At 48.7% G+C, this 16,546-nt stretch overlaps 1 pseudogene; it reads left to right on the top strand.

Annotated features, from left to right (window-relative positions):
- The window catches only part of LOC112237741, a 43,619-nt pseudogene extending 27,542 nt beyond the window's left edge, over nucleotides 1-16,077 (top strand).
- Nucleotides 16,078-16,546: the final 469 nt, after the last annotated feature.

Below are 16,546 nucleotides of genomic sequence, written 5' to 3'. Positions count from 1 at the left end.
TCCTACCTCTCTCTCTTTATCAACATCTCTCCCCTCTGTCCTTCTCCTCTCTCTCTCTCTTTATCAACATCTCTCCCTCTCTGGCTTTTCTCCTCCTCTCTCCTACCTCTACTTCTCTCTCTCTCTCTTCATCAACATCTCTCCTCTCTGTCCTTCTCCTACCTCTCTCTCTTTATCAACATCTCTCCTCTCTGTCCTTCTCCTACCTCTCTCTCTCTCTCTTTATCAACATCTCTCCTCTCTGTCCTTCTCTCTCTCTCTCTCTTTATCAACATCTCTCCTCTCTGTCTTCTCCTACCTCCTCTCTCTTTATCAACATCTCTCCTCTCTGTCCTTCTCCTACCTCTCTCTCTCTCTTTATCAACATCTCTCCTCTCTGTCCTTCTCCTACCTCTCTCTCTCTTTATCAACATCTCTCGATCTCTGTCTTCTCCTACCTCTCTCTCTCTTTATCAACATCTCTCTCTCTCTGTCCTTCTCCTACCTCTCTCTCTCTCTTTATCAACATCATCCCTCTCTCTTCTCTACCTCTATATCCCTCTCTCTCTCTCTCTCTTTCTCTTTATCGACATCTCTCCCTCTCTGTCCTTCTCCTACCTCTCTCTCTCTTTTTAAACATCTCCCCTCTCTCTTTATCGACATCTCTCCTCTCTGTCCATTCTTACCTCTCTTTCTCTCTCTCTCTTTATCGACATCTCTCCCTCTCTGTCCTTCTCCCTCTACCTCTCTCTCTCTTTATCGACATTTCTCCTTCTCTGTCCTTCTCCTACCTCTCTCTCTCTTTATCAACATCTCTCCTCTCTGTCCTTCTCCTACTCTCTCTCTATCAACATCTCTCCCTCTCTGTCCTTCTCCTACCTCTCTCTCTCTTTATCAACATCTCTCCTCTCTGTCCTTCTCCTACCTCTCTCTCTCTATCAACATTTCTCCTCTCTGTCCTTCTCCTACCTCTCTCTCTCTCTCTTTATCAACATCTCTCCTCTCTGTCCTTCTCCTACCTCTCTCTCTTTATCAACATCTCTCCCTCTCTGTCCTTCTCCTACCTCTCTCTCTCTATCAACATTTCTCCCTCTCTGTCCTTCTCCTACTCTCTCTCTCTCTCTTTATCGACATCTCTCCTTCTCTGTCCTTCTCCTACCTCTCTCTCTTTATCAACATCTCTCCCTCTCTGTCCTTCTCCTACCTCTCTCTATCAACATTTCTCCTCTCTGTCCTTCTCCTACCTCTCTCTCTCTCTTTATTGACATCTCTCCTTCTCTGTCCTTCTCTACCTCTCTCTCTCTTCATCAATATCTCTCCCTCTCTGTCCTTCTCTACCTCTCTCTCTTTTCAATATCTCTCCCTCTCTGTCCTACCCCTACCTCTCTCTCTCTCTTTATCAACATCTCTCCTCTCTGTCCTTCTCCTACCTCTCTCTCTCTCTCTATCAACATCTCTCCATCTCTGTCCTTCTCCTACCTCTCTCTCTCTCTTTATCAACATCTCTCCTTCTCCTACCTCTCTCTCTTTATCAACATCTCTCCCTCTCTGTCCTTCTCCTACCTCTCTCTATCAACATTTCTCCCTCTCTGTCCTTCTCCTACCTCTCTCTCTCTCTCTCTCTTTATCAACATCTCTCCCTCTCTGTCCTTCTCCTACCTCTCTCTCTTTATCAACATCTCTCCCTCTCTGTCCTTCTCCTTCCTCTCTCTCTCTTTATCAACATCTCTGCCTCTCTGTCCTTCTCCTACCTCTCTCTCTTTATCAACATCTCTCCCTCTCTGTCCTTCCCCTATCTCTCTCTCTTTCTCTCTTTATCAACATCTCTCCCTCTTTGTCCTACCCCCTCTCTCTCTCTTTATCAACATCTCTCCCTCTCTGCCCTTCTCCTACCTCTCTCTCTTTATCAACCTGTCTCATCTCTCTGTCCTTCTCCTGCTCTCTCTCTCTCTCTTTATCAACATCTCTCCCTCTCTGTCCTTCTCCTACTTCTCTCTCTCTCTTTATCAACCTCTCTCCATCTCTGTTCTTCTCCTACCTCTCTCTCTCTTTATCAACATCTCTCGATCTCTGTACTTCTCCTACCTCTCTCTCTCTTTATCAATCTCTCTCCCTCTCTGTACTTTTCCTACCTCTCTCTCTCTCTCTTTATCAACATCACTCCCTCTCTGTCCTTCTCCTACTCTCTCTCTCTCTCTTCTCTCTCTCTCTTTATCGTCATTTCTCCCTCTCTGTCCTTCTCCTACTCTCTCTCTCTCTCTCTCTTTTTAAACATCTCCCCTCTCTCTTTATCGACATCTCTCCCTCTCTGTCCTTCTCCTACCTCTCTTTCTCTCTCTCTCTTTATCGACATCTCTCCCTCTCTGTCCTTCTCCTACCTCTCTCTCTCTCTTTATCAACATTTCTCCCTCTCTGTCCTTCTCCTACCTCTCTCTCTCTTTATCAACATCTCTCCCTCTCTGTCCTTCTCCTACCTCTCTCTATCAACATCTCTCCCTCTCTGTCCTTCTCCTACCTCTCTCTCTCTTTATCAACATCTCTCCCTCTCTGTCCTTCTCCTACCTCTCTCTCTCTATCAACATTTCTCCCTCTCTGTCCTTCTCCTACCTCTCTCTCTCTCTTTATCGACATCTCTCCTTCTCTGTCCTTCTCCTACCTCTCTCTCTTTATCAACATCTCTCCCTCTCTGTCCTTCTCCTACCTCTCTCTCTCTATCAACATTTCTCCCTCTCTGTCCTTCTCCTACCCCTCTCTCTCTCTCTTTATCGACATCTCTCCTTCTCTGTCCTTCTCCTACCTCTCTCTCTCTATCAACATTTCTCCCTCTCTGTCCTTCTCCTACCTCTCTCTCTCTCTCTTTATCGACATCTCTCCTTCTCTGTCCTTCTCCTACCTCTCTCTCTTTATCAACATCTCTCCCTCTCTGTCCTTCTCCTACCTCTCTCTATCAACATTTCTCCTCTCTGTCCTTCTCCTACCTCTCTCTCTCTCTTCATCAATATCTCTCCCTCTGTCCTTCTCCTACCTCTCTCTCTCTTTTCAATATCTCTCCCCTCTCTGTCCTACCCCTACTCTCTCTCTCTCTTTATCAACATCTCTCCCTCTCTGTCCTTCTCCTACCTCTCTCTCTCTCTCTATCAACATCTCTCCATCTCTGTCCTTCTCCTACTCTCTCTCTCTCTTTATCAACATCTCTCCTTCTCCTACCTCTCTCTCTTTATCAACATTTCTCACTCTCTGTCCTTCTCCTACCTCTCTCTCTTTATCAATATTTCTCCCTCTCTGTCCTTCTCCTACCTCTCTCTCTCTTTATCAACATCTCTGCCTCTCTGTCCTTCTCCTACCTCTCTCTCTTTATCAACATCTCTCCCTCTCTGTCCTTCTCCTTCCTCTCTCTCTCTTTATCAACATCTCTGCCTCTCTGTCCTTCTCCTACCTCTCTCTCTTTATCAACATCTCTGCCTCTCTGTCCTTCTCCTACCTCTCTCTCTTTATCAACATCTCTCCCTCTCTGTCCTTCTCCTACCTCTCTCTCTCTTTATCAACATCTCTCTGTCCTTCTCCTACCTCTCTCTCTCTTTATCAACATCTCTCCCTCTCTGTCCTTTTCCTACCTCTCTCTCTCTTTCTCAACATCTCTCACTCTCTGTCCTTCTCCTACCTCTCTCTCTCTCTTTATCAACATCTCTCACTCTCTGTCCTTCTCCTACCTCTCTCTCTCTTTATCAACATCTCTCACTCTCTGTCCTTCTCCTACCTCTCTCGCTCTCTTTATCAACATCTCTCCCTCTCTGTCCTTCTCCTACCTCTCTTTATCAACATCTCTCCCTCTCTGTCCTTCTCCTACCCCTCTCTCTTTATCAACATCTCTGCCTCTCTGTCCTTCTCCTACCTCTCTCTTTATCAACATCTCTCCCTCTCTGTCCTTCTCCTACCTCTCTCTCTCTTTATCAACATCTCTGCCTCTCTGTCCTTCTCCTACCTCTCTCTTTTTATCAACATCTCTCCCTCTCTGTTCTTCTCCTACCCCTCTCTCTTTATCAACATCTCTCCCTCTCTGTCCTTCTCCTACCTCTCTCTATCAACATCTCTCACTATCTGTCCTTCTCCTACCTCTCTCTCTCTTTATTGACATCTCTCCTTCTCTGTCCTTCTCCTACCTCTCTCTCTCTTTTTCAATATCTCTCCCTCTCTGTCCTACCCCTACCTCTCTCTCTCTCTTTATCAACATCTCTCCCTCTCTGTCCTTCTCCTACCTGTCTCTCTCTCTCTATCAACATCTCTCCATCTCTGTCCTTCTCCTACCTCTCTCTCTCTCTCTTTATCAACATCTCTCCTTCTCTGTCCTTCTCCTACCTCTCTCTCTTTATCAACATCTCTCCCTCTCTGTCCTTCTCCTACCTCTCTCTATCAACATTTCTCCCTCTCTGTCCTTCTCCTACCTCTCTCTCTCTCTCTCTCTTTATCGACATCTCTCCTTCTCTGTCCTTCTCCTACCTCTCTCTCTCTTTATCGACATCTCTCCTTCTCTGTCCTTCTCCTACCTCTCTCTCTCTTTATCAATATCTCTCCCTCTCTGTCCTTCTCCTACCTCTCTCTCTCTTTTTCAATATCTCTCCCTCTCTGTCCTTCCCCTACCTCTCTCTCTCTCTTTATCAACATCTCTCCCTCTCTGTCCTTCTCCTACCTCTCTCTCTCTTTATCAATATCTCTCCCTCTCTGTCCTTCCCTACCTCTCTCTCTCTCTTTATCAACATCTCTCCCTCTCTGCCCTTCTCCTACCTCTCTCTCTTTATCAACATCTCTCCCTCTCTGTCCTTCCCCTATCTCTCTCTCTTTCTCTCTTTATCAACATCTCTCCCTCTTTGTCCTACCCCTACCTCTCTCTCTCTCTTTATCAACATCTCTCCCTCTCTGCCCTTCTCCTACCTCTCTCTCTTTATCAACCTGTCTCGCTCTCTGTCCTTCTCCTACCTCTCTCTCTCTCTCTCTTTATCAACATTTCTCTCTCTCTGTCCTTCTCCTACCTCTCTCTCTCTCTCTCTTTATCAACATCTCTCCCTCTCTGTCCTTCTCCTACTTCTCTCTCTCTCTTTATCAACCTCTCTCCATCTCTGTTCTTCTCCTACCTCTCTCTCTCTCTTTATCAACATCTCTCGATCTCTGTACTTCTCCTACCTCTCTCTCTCTTTATCAATCTCTCTCCCTCTCTGTACTTTTCCTACCTCTCTCTCTCTCTCTCTTTATCAACATCACTCCCTCTCTGTCCTTCTCCTACCTCTCTCTCTCTCTCTCTCTCTCTCTCTCTCTCTTTATCGACATTTCTCCCTCTCTGTCCTTCTCCTACCTCTCTCTCTCTCTCTCTTTTTAAACATCTTCCCCTCTCTCTTTATCGACATCTCTCCCTCTCTGTCCTTCTCCTACCTCTCTTTCTCTCTCTCTCTTTATCGACATCTCTCCCTCTCTGTCCTTCTCCTACCTCTCTCTCTCTTTATCGACATTTCTCCTTCTCTGTCCTTCTCCTACCTCTCTCTCTCTTTATCAACATCTCTCCCTCTCTGTCCTTCTCCTACCTCTCTCTATCAACATCTCTCCCTCTCTGTCCTTCTCCTACCTCTCTCTCTCTTTATCAACATCTCTCCCTCTCTGTCCTTCTCCTACCTCTCTCTCTCTATCAACATTTCTCCCTCTCTGTCCTTCTCCTACCTCTCTCTCTCTCTCTTTATCGACATCTCTCCTTCTCTGTCCTTCTCCTACCTCTCTCTCTTTATCAACATCTCTCCCTCTCTGTCCTTCTCCTACCTCTCTCTATCAACATTTCTCCCTCTCTGTCCTTCTCCTACCTCTCTCTCTCTCTTTATTGACATCTCTCCTTCTCTGTCCTTCTCCTACCTCTCTCTCTCTTCATCAATATCTCTCCCTCTCTGTCCTTCTCCTACCTCTCTCTCTCTTTTTCAATATCTCTCCCTCTCTGTCCTACCCCTACCTCTCTCTCTCTCTTTATCAACATCTCTCCCTCTCTGTCCTTCTCCTACCTCTCTCTCTCTCTCTATCAACATCTCTCCATCTCTGTCCTTCTCCTACCTCTCTCTCTCTCTTTATCAACATCTCTCCTTCTCCTACCTCTCTCTCTTTATCAACATCTCTCCCTCTCTGTCCTTCTCCTACCTCTCTCTATCAACATTTCTCCCTCTCTGTCCTTCTCCTACCTCTCTCTCTCTTTATCAATATCTCTCTGTCCTTCTCCTACCTCTCTCTCTCTTTTCAATATCTCTCCCTCTCTGTCCTTCCCCTACCTCTCTCTCTCTCTTTATCAACATCTCTCCCTCTCTGTCCTTCCCCTACCTCTCTCTCTCTTTCTCTCTTTATCAATATCTCTCCCTCTCTGTCCTTCCCCTACCTCTCTCTCTCTCTTTATCAACATCTCTCCCTCTCTGCCCTTCTCCTACCTCTCTCTCTCTTTATCAACATCTCTCCCTCTCTGTCCTTCCCCTATCTCTCTCTCTTTCTCTCTTTATCAACATCTCTCCCTCTTTGTCCTACCCCTACCTCTCTCTCTCTCTTTATCAACATCTCTCCCTCTCTGCCCTTCTCCTACCTCTCTCTCTTTATCAACATTTCTCTCTCTCTGTCCTTCTCCTACCTCTCTCTCTCTCTCTCTTTATCAACATCTCTCCCTCTCTGTCCTTCTCCTACTTCTCTCTCTCTCTTTATCAACCTCTCTCCATCTCTGTTCTTCTCCTACCTCTCTCTCTCTCTTTATCAACATCTCTCGATCTCTGTACTTCTCCTACCTCTCTCTCTCTTTATCAATCTCTCTCCCTCTCTGTACTTTTCCTACCTCTCTCTCTCTCTCTTTATCAACATCACTCCCTCTCTGTCCTTCTCCTACCTCTCTCTCTCTCTCCCCCTCTCTCTTTATCGACATCTCTCCCTCTCTGTCCTTCTCCTACCTCTCTTTCTCTCTCTCTCTTTATCGACATCTCTCCCTCTCTGTCCTTCTCCTACCTCTCTCTCTCTTTATTGACATTTCTCCCTCTCTGTCCTTCTCCTACCTCTCTCTCTCTCTGTCTCTCTCTCTTTATCGACATCTCTCCCTCTCTGTCCTTCTCCTACCTCTCTTTCTCTCTCTCTCTTTATCGACATCTCTCCCTCTCTGTCCTTCTCCTACCTCTCTCTCTCTTTATCAACATCTCTCCCTCTCTGTCCTTTTCCTACCTCTCTCTCTCTCTTTCTCAACATCTCTCACTCTCTGTCCTTCTCCTACCTCTCTCTCTCTCTCTTTATCAACATCTCTCACTCTCTGTCCTTCTCCTACCTCTCTCTCTCTTTATCAACATCTCTCACTCTCTTTCCTTCTCCTACCTCTCTCGCTCTCTTTATCAACATCTCTCCCTCTCTGTCCTTCTCCTACCTCTCTTTATCAACATCTCTCCCTCTCTGTCCTTCTCCTACCCCTCTCTCTTTATCAACATCTCTGCCTCTCTGTCCTTCTCCTACCTCTCTCTTTATCAACATCTCTCCCTCTCTGTCCTTCTCCTACCTCTCTCTCTCTTTATCAACATCTCTGCCTCTCTGTCCTTCTCCTACCTCTCTCTTTTTATCAACATCTCTCCCTCTCTGTCCTTCTCCTACCTCTCTCTCTTTATCAACATCTCTCCCTCTCTGTCCTTCTCCTACCTCTCTCTATCAACATCTCTCACTATCTGTCCTTCTCCTACCTCTCTCTCTCTTTATTGACATCTCTCCTTCTCTGTCCTTCTCCTACCTCTCTCTCTCTTCATCAATATCTCTCCCTCTCTGTCCTTCTCCTACCTCTCTCTCTCTTTTTCAATATCTCTCCCTCTCTGTCCTACCCCTACTTCTCTCTCTCTCTTTATCAACATCTCTCCCTCTCTGTCCTTCTCCTACCTGTCTCTCTCTCTCTATCAACATCTCTCCATCTCTGTCCTTCTCCTACCTCTCTCTCTCTCTCTTTATCAACATCTCTCCTTCTCTGTCCTTCTCCTACCTCTCTCTCTTTATCAACATCTCTCCCTCTCTGTCCTTCTCCTACCTCTCTCTATAAACATTTCTCCCTCTCTGTCCTTCTCCTACCTCTCTCTCTCTCTCTCTTTATCGACATCTCTCCTTCTCTGTCCTTCTCCTACCTCTCTCTCTCTTTATCGACATCTCTCCTTCTCTGTCCTTCTCCTACCTCTCTCTCTCTTTATCAATATCTCTCCCTCTCTGTCCTTGTCCTACCTCTCTCTCTTTTTCAATATCTCTCCTCTCTGTCATTCCCCTACTCTCTCTCTCTCTTTATCAACATCTCTCCCTCTCTGTCCTTCCCCTACCTCTCTCTCTCTCTTTCTCTCTTTATCAATATCTCTCCTCTCTGTCCTTCCCCTACCTCTCTCTCTCTCTTTATCAACATCTCTCCTCTCTGCCCTTCTCCTACCTCTCTCTCTCTTTATCAACATCTCTCCTCTCTGTCCTTCCCCTATCTCTCTCTCTTTCTCTCTTTATCAACATCTCTCCCTCTTTGTCCTACCCCTACCTCTCTCTCTCTCTTTATCAACATCTCTCCCTCTCTGCCCTTCTCCTACCTCGCTCTCTTTATCAACCTGTCTCGCTCTCTGTCCTTCTCCTACCTCTCTCTCTCTCTCTCTTTATCAACATTTCTCTCTCTCTGTCCTTCTCCTACCTCTCTCTCTCTCTCTCTTTATCAACATCTCTCCCTCTCTGTCCTTCTCCTACTTCTCTCTCTCTCTTTATCAACCTCTCTCCATCTCTGTTCTTCTCCTACCTCTCTCTCTCTCTTTATCAACATCTCTCGATCTCTGTACTTCTCCTACCTCTCTCTCTCTTTATCGACATCTCTCCTTCTCTGTCCTTCTCCTACCTCTCTCTCTCTTTATCAATATCTCTCCCTCTCTGTCCTTCTCCTACCTCTCTCTCTCTTTTTCAATATCTCTCCCTCTCTGTCCTTCCCCTACCTCTCTCTCTCTCTTTATCAACATCTCTCCCTCTCTGTCCTTCTCCTACCTCTCTCTCTCTCTTTCTCTCTTTATCAATATCTCTCCCTCTCTGTCCTTCCCCTACCTCTCTCTCTCTCTTTATCAACATCTCTCCCTCTCTGCCCTTCTCCTACCTCTCTCTCTCTTTATCAACATCTCTCCCTCTCTGTCCTTCCCCTATCTCTCTCTCTTTCTCTCTTTATCAACATCTCTCCCTCTTTGTCCTACCCCTACCTCTCTCTCTCTCTTTATCAACATCTCTCCCTCTCTGCCCTTCTCCTACCTCTCTCTCTTTATCAACCTGTCTCGCTCTCTGTCCTTCTCCTACCTCTCTCTCTCTCTCTCTTTATCAACATTTCTCTCTCTCTGTCCTTCTCCTACCTCTCTCTCTCTCTCTCTTTATCAACATCTCTCCCTCTCTGTCCTTCTCCTACTTCTCTCTCTCTCTTTATCAACCTCTCTCCATCTCTGTTCTTCTCCTACCTCTCTCTCTCTCTTTATCAACATCTCTCGATCTCTGTACTTCTCCTACCTCTCTCTCTCTTTATCAATCTCTCTCCCTCTCTGTACTTTTCCTACCTCTCTCTCTCTCTCTTTATCAACATCACTCCCTCTCTGTCCTTCTCCTACCTCTCTCTCTCTCTCTCTCTCTCTCTCTCTCTTTATCGACATTTCTCCCTCTGTCCTTCTCCTACCTCTCTCTCTCTCTCTCTTTTTAAACATCTCCCCCTCTCTCTTTATCGACATCTCTCCCTCTCTGTCCTTCTCCTACCTCTCTTTCTCTCTCTCTCTTTATCAACATCTCTCCCTCTCTGTCCTTCTCCTACCTCTCTCTCTCTCTTTATCAACATCTCTCCTTCTCCTACCTCTCTCTCTTTATCAACATCTCTCCCTCTCTGTCCTTCTCCTACCTCTCTCTATCAACATTTCTCCCTCTCTGTCCTTCTCCTACCTCTCTCTCTCTCTCTCTCTTTATCGACATCTCTCCTTCTCTGTCCTTCTCCTACCTCTCTCTCTCTTTATCAATATCTCTCCCTCTCTGTCCTTCTCCTACCTCTCTCTCTCTTTTTCAATATCTCTCCCTCTCTGTCCTTCCCCTACCTCTCTCTCTCTCTTTATCAACATCTCTCCCTCTCTGTCCTTCCCCTACCTCTCTCTCTCTCTTTCTCTCTTTATCAACATCTCTCCCTCTCTGTCCTTCCCCTACCTCTCTCTCTCTCTTTATCAACATCTCTCCCTCTCTGCCCTTCTCCTACCTCTCTCTCTCTTTATCAACATCTCTCCCTCTCTGTCCTTCCCCTATCTCTCTCTCTTTCTCTCTTTATCAACATCTCTCCCTCTTTGTCCTACCCCTACCTCTCTCTCTCTCTTTATCAACATCTCTCCTCTCTGCCCTTCTCCTACCTCTCTCTCTTTATCAACCTGTCTCGCTCTCTGTCCTTCTCCTACCTCTCTCTCTCTCTCTCTTTATCAACATTTCTCTCTCTCTGTCCTTCTCCTACCTCTCTCTCTCTCTCTCTTTATCAACATCTCTCCCTCTCTGTCCTTCTCCTACTTCTCTCTCTCTCTTTATCAACCTCTCTCCATCTCTGTTCTTCTCCTACCTCTCTCTCTCTCTTTATCAACATCTCTCGATCTCTGTACTTCTCCTACCTCTCTCTCTCTTTATCAATCTCTCTCCCTCTCTGTACTTTTCCTACCGCTCTCTCTCTCTCTTTATCAACATCACTCCCTCTCTGTTCTTCTCCTACCTCTCTCTCTCTCTCCCCCTCTCTCTTTATCGACATCTCTCCCTCTCTGTCCTTCTCCTACCTCTCTTTCTCCCTCTCTCTTTATCGACATCTCTCCCTCTCTGTCCTTCTCCTACCTCTCTCTCTCTTTATCGACATTTCTCCCTCTCTGTCCTTCTCCTACCTCTCTCTCTCTCTGTCTCTCTCTCTTTATCAACATTTCTCCCTCTCTGTCCTTCTCCTACCTCTCTCTCTCTCTCTCTCTCTCTCTCTTTATCAACATTTCTCTCTCTCTGTCCTTCTACCTCTCTCTCTCTCTCTTTATCAACATCTCTCCCTCTCTGTCCTTCTCCTACCTCTCTCTCTCTCTTTATCAACCTCTCTCCATCTCTGTCCTTCTCCTACCTCTCTCTCTCTCTTTATCAACCTCTCTCCATCTCTGTCCTTCTCCTACCTCTCTCTCTCTTTATCAACATCTCTCCCTCTCTGTACTTCTCCTACCTCTCTCTCTCTTTATCAACATCTCTCCCTGTCTGTACTTCTCTTACCTCTCTCTCTCTTTATCAACATCTCTCCCTCCCTGTCCTTCTCCTACCTCTCTCTCTCTCTCCTTATCATATTCACTCCCTCTCTGTCCTTCTCCTACCTCTCTCTCTCTTTATCGACATTTCTCCCTCTCTGTCCTTCTCCTACCTCTCTCTCTCTGTCTCTCTCTCTTTATCAACATTTCTCCCTCTCTGTCCTTCTCCTACCTCTCTCTCTCTCTTTATCAACATTTCTCCCTCTCTGTCCTTCTCCTACCTCTCTCCCTCTCTGTCCTTCTCCTACCTCTCTCTCTCTCTCTTTATCAACATTTCTCCCTCTCTGTCCTTCTCCCACCTCTCTCTCTCTCTCTCTTTATCAACATCTCTCTGTCCTTCTCCTACCTCTCTCTCTCTCTCGCTCTTTATCAACATTTCTCCCTCTCTGTCCTTCTCCTACCTCTCTCTCTCTTTATCAACATCTCTCCCTCTCTCTTTATCGACATCTCTCCCTCTCTGTCCTTCTCCTACCTCTCTCTCTCTCTCTTTATCAACATCTCTCCCTCTCTGTCCTCACACTGTCCATACTGTATAAACACTCCCCCAGTCTCCTGTGTTATTAAGTGTTCATGTGGCTTACTAAAGGAGATTAGTTTATTAATTTTTCAAAACCAGATCAGTGATCAGCAGTCGTACCTGTATTGGGCTAGGTTTCTCTCCCTCTTTAGAACTCTCTCTCTCTTATTTCCTGCTCTCCTCATTCCCTCTCTTTCCTGGGGTTTATTTATTCTCCTCGTTCCCTCTCTTTCCTGGGGTGTATTTATTCTCCTCGTTCCCTCTCTTTCCTGGGGTGTATTTATTCTCCTCGTTCCCTCTCTTTCCTGGGGTGTATTTATTCTCCTCGTTCCCTCTCTTTCCTGGGGTGTACTTATTCTCCTTGTTCCCTCTCTTTCCTGGGGTGTATTTATTCTCCTCATTCCCTCTCTTTCCTGGGGTGTATTTAATTCTCCTCGTTCCCTCTCTTTCCTGGGGTGTATTTATTCTCCTCGTTCCCTCTCTTTCCTGGGGTGTATTTATTCTCCTCGTTCCCTCTCTTTCCTGGGGTGTATTTATTCTCCTCGTTCCCTCTCTTTCCTGGGGTGTATTTATTCTCCTCGTTCCCTCTCTTTCCTGGGGTGTATTTATTCTCCTCGTTCCCTCTCTTTCCTGGGGTGTACTTATTCTCCTCGTTCCCTCTCTTTCCTGGGGTGTATTTATTCCTCCAGAATACATCAGTTTCCTGTAGATGTAAGCAGGTCTGCTCCTCTGCTCCTCTCCCTCTCCTCCTCTCCCCCTCCTCCCCCTCTCCCCCTCCTCTCCCTCTCCTCCTCTCCTCCTCCTCCTCCCCCTCTCCCTCTCCTCCTCCTACTCTCCCCTCTCCTCCTCCTCCCCCTCTCCCTCTCCTCCTCTTCCTCCTCTCCCTCTCCTCCTCTTCCTCCTCTCCCTCTCCTCCTCTTCCTCCTCTCCCTCTCCTCCTCTTCCTCCCCCCCCTCTCCTCCTCTCCTCCTCCGCCTCCCCCTCTCCCTCTCCTCCTCCCCCTCTCCTCCTCTCCTCCTCCTCCTCTTCTCCTCCTCCTCTTCTCCTCCTCCCCCTCTCCCTCTCCTCCCCCTCTCCCTCCTCCGTCAGTGTTGTGTTTCTCTCTGGACTCTCGCTGGGGTTTGCATGCTGACCGACTGGCTCTGGGTAAAGGACAGACGTATGCCCGCAGCGTGCCCGGCCTCTCCCTTCTGCAGGCCGCTGACCGCTCCCTCACTTCCTGTCACCTGACCTCTGACCTCCTCATAGGCGACCTGGCCATCACCCAGGGAAGGCACTACTGGGCATGCTCGGTGGAGCCCGGCTCCTACCTGGTCAAGGTGAGAAATAAAGATTTTGAGTGTGTGTGTGTGTGTGTGTGTGTGTGTGTGCATACGTGCGTGGGTGTGTGTAATTTACTCAATTTAATTTGTCATTTTTCTATCTGCGTTCCTCAGGTGGGAGTTGGACAGGAGGCCAAGCTCCAGGAGTGGTTCCACCTTCCCCAGGACATGGCCAGCCCCCGGTGAGTGAGGAGAGAGGGAGGTAGAGGGAGGGATGGAGAGCGAGGTAGAGGGAGGGATGGAGAGGGAGGTGGGGACAGAGGGAGGGATGGAGAGGGAGGGGGACAGAGGGAGGTAGAGGTAGGGGGACAGAGGGAGGTAGAGGTAGGGGGACAGAGGGAGGTAGAGGTAGGGATGGAGAGGGAAGGGAAGGGGGACAGATGGAGGTAGAGGTAGGGGGACAGAGGGAGGTAGAGGTAGGGGGACAGAGGGAGGTAGAGGTAGGGGGACAGAGGGAGGTAGAGGTAGGGGGACAGAGGGAGGTAGAGGTAGGGATGGAGAGGGAAGGGAGGGGGACAGAGGGAGGTAGAGGTAGGGGGACAGAGGGAGGTAGAGGTAGGGGGACAGAGGGAGGTAGAGGTAGGGGGACAGAGGGAGGTAGAGGTAGGGGGACAGAGGGAGGTAGAGGTAGGGGGACAGAGGGAGGTAGAGGTAGGGGGACAGAGGGAGGTAGAGGTAGGGGGACAGAGGGAGGTAGAGGTAGGGGGACAGAGGGAGGTAGAGGTAGGGGGACAGAGGGAGGTAGAGGTAGGGGGCAGAGGGAGGTAGTGGTAGAGATGGAGAGGGAAGGGGACAGATGGAGGTAGAGGTAGGGGGACAGAGGGAGGTAGAGGTAATGGGGACAGAGGGAGGTAGAGGTAATGGGGACAGAGGGAGGTAGAGGTAGGGGGACAGAGGGAGGTAGAGGTAGGGGGACAGAGGGAGGTAGAGGTAGGGGGACAGAGGGAGGTAGGGGGACAGAGGGAGGTAGGGGACAGAGGGAGGTAGAGAGGGACAGAGGGAGGTAGAGGTAGAGGGACAGGGAGGTAGAGGTAGAGGGACAGAGGGAGGTAGAGGTAGAGGGACAGAGGGAGGTAGAGGGACAGAGGGAGGTAGAGGTAGAGGGACAGAGGGAGGTAGAGGTAGGGGGACAGAGGGAGGTAGAGGTAGGGATGGAGAGGGAAGGGAAGGGGGACAGATGGAGGTAGAGGTAGGGGGACAGAGGGAGGTAGAGGAGGTAGGGGGACAGAGGGAGGTAGAGGTAGGGGGACAGAGGGAGGTAGAGGTAGGGGGACAGAGGGAGGTAGAGGTAGGGATGGAGAGGGAAGGGAGGGGGACAGAGGGAGGTAGAGGTAGGGGGACAGAGGGAGGTAGAGGTAGGGGGACAGAGGGAGGTAGAGGTAGGGGGACAGAGGGAGGTAGAGGTAGGGGGACAGAGGGAGGTAGAGGTAGGGGGACAGAGGGAGGTAGAGGTAGGGGGACAGAGGGAGGTAGAGGTAGGGGGACAGAGGGAGGTAGAGGTAGGGGGACAGAGGGAGGTAGAGGTAGGGGGACAGAGGGAGGTAGAGGTAGGGGGGCAGAGGGAGGTAGTGGTAGGGATGGAGAGGGAAGGGGGACAGATGGAGGTAGAGGTAGGGGGACAGAGGGAGGTAGAGGTAATGGGGACAGAGGGAGGTAGAGGTAGGGGGACAGAGGGAGGTAGAGGTAGGGGGACAGAGGGAGGTAGAGGTAGGGGGACAGAGGGAGGTAGAGGTAGGGGGACAGAGGGAGGTAGGGGGACAGAGGGAGGTAGAGGGACAGAGGGAGGTAGAGGTAGAGGGACAGAGGGAGGTAGAGGTAGAGGGACAGGGAGGAGGTAGAGGGACAGAGGGAGGTAGAGGGACAGAGGGAGATAGAGGTAGAGGGACAGAGGGAGGTAGAGGTAGAGGGACAGAGGGAGGTAGAGGTAAGGGGGACAGAGGGAGGTAGAGGTAGGGGGACAGAGGGAGGTAGAGGTAGGGGGACAGAGGGAGGTAGAGGTAGGGGGACAGAGGGAGGTAGAGGTAGGGGGACAGAGGGAGGTAGAAGTGGCTCCAGTGACACTAAAACTAACCAAGTAAACTCAGTCTCCCCCGTCCTCCCACTTCCTCACTCCCCATCCCCCTTCTCTCTTCCCGTTCCCCCTCCTCTCTCTCCCCCTCCCCTCTCTCTCCCCGACCCCTTCCATCTCTCCAGCTATGACCCAGACAGTGGCCATGACAGTGGGGCTGAGGATTCCCCAGACTCCTCCCCTCCCTTCTGCTTCCTCACCATGGGCATGGGCAAGGTCCTCTTACCCCAGGGGGCAGCAAACTTACACCACAGTACCCATGGGAACAACCATGGCCCTCCTACTGCCCCCCTGCCCCCGCGCCTGGGGGTTTGTCTGGACTTCGAAAAGGGGCGGGTCACGTTCTACGACGCCCACTCGCTGCGCACCCTGTGGGAGGGGCATGTGGATTGCTCTGCCCCTGTGTGCCCGGCCTTTTGTTTCATTGGTGGAGGGGCACTGCAGCTGCAGGAGCTGGTGGCCAATCGCAGCACAGAGGAGCCACCGCAAAGAAGGGTTACCATCCAATCACGCGCCACCAATTTAGGTAACTGAAGAAGTATGGAGTGGAATGATTTGGAAAGACCCTTCATCAACTTGATGTTTACTGGTTTATGTTTAGGTTTCATTTGTAATGTCTGCAACTGTTGATGATGTACATTATGCAGAATAGAAGAATGTCAATGTCCCGGAATCCAGGGGATTATAAAGCGTTGTGCAGGTTACATCAGGATACGTGTATTCTGTGATTCCAACTGTTGCTGTGTTGCATCTGACAAGGACTCATGAGTGGGACGTTAACTGTTAAATGACTCATGAGTGGGACGTTAACTGTTAAATGACTCATGAGTGGGACGTTAACTGTTAAATGACTCATGAGTGGGATGTTAACTGTTAAATGACTCATGAGTGGGACGTTAACTGTTAAATGACTCATGAGTGGGACGTTAACTGTTAAATGACTCATGAGTGGGACGTTAACTGTTAAATGACTCATGAGTGGGACGTTAACTGTTAAATGACTCATGAGTGGGACGTTAACTGTTAAATGACTCATGAGTGGGACGTTTATTGTTAAATGACTCATGAGTGGGACGTTAACTGTTAAATGACTCATGAGTGGGACGTTAACTGTTAAATGACTCATGAGTGGGACGTTAACTGTTAAATGACTCATGAGTGGGGACGTTTATTGTTAAATGACTCATGAGTGGGACGTTAACTGTTAAATGACTCATGAGTGGGACGTTAACTGTTAAAGGACTCATGAGTGGGACGTTAACTGTTAAATGACTCATGAGTGGGATGTTAACTGTTAAATGACTCATGAGTGGGACGTTAACTGTTAAAGGACTCATGAGTGGGACGTTAA

The sequence above is a fragment of the Oncorhynchus tshawytscha genome, linkage group LG03 (assembly GCF_018296145.1).
Source record: "Oncorhynchus tshawytscha isolate Ot180627B linkage group LG03, Otsh_v2.0, whole genome shotgun sequence".
NCBI lineage: Eukaryota > Metazoa > Chordata > Actinopteri > Salmoniformes > Salmonidae > Oncorhynchus > Oncorhynchus tshawytscha.
This window is presented reverse-complemented; position numbering and strand designations above follow the sequence as displayed.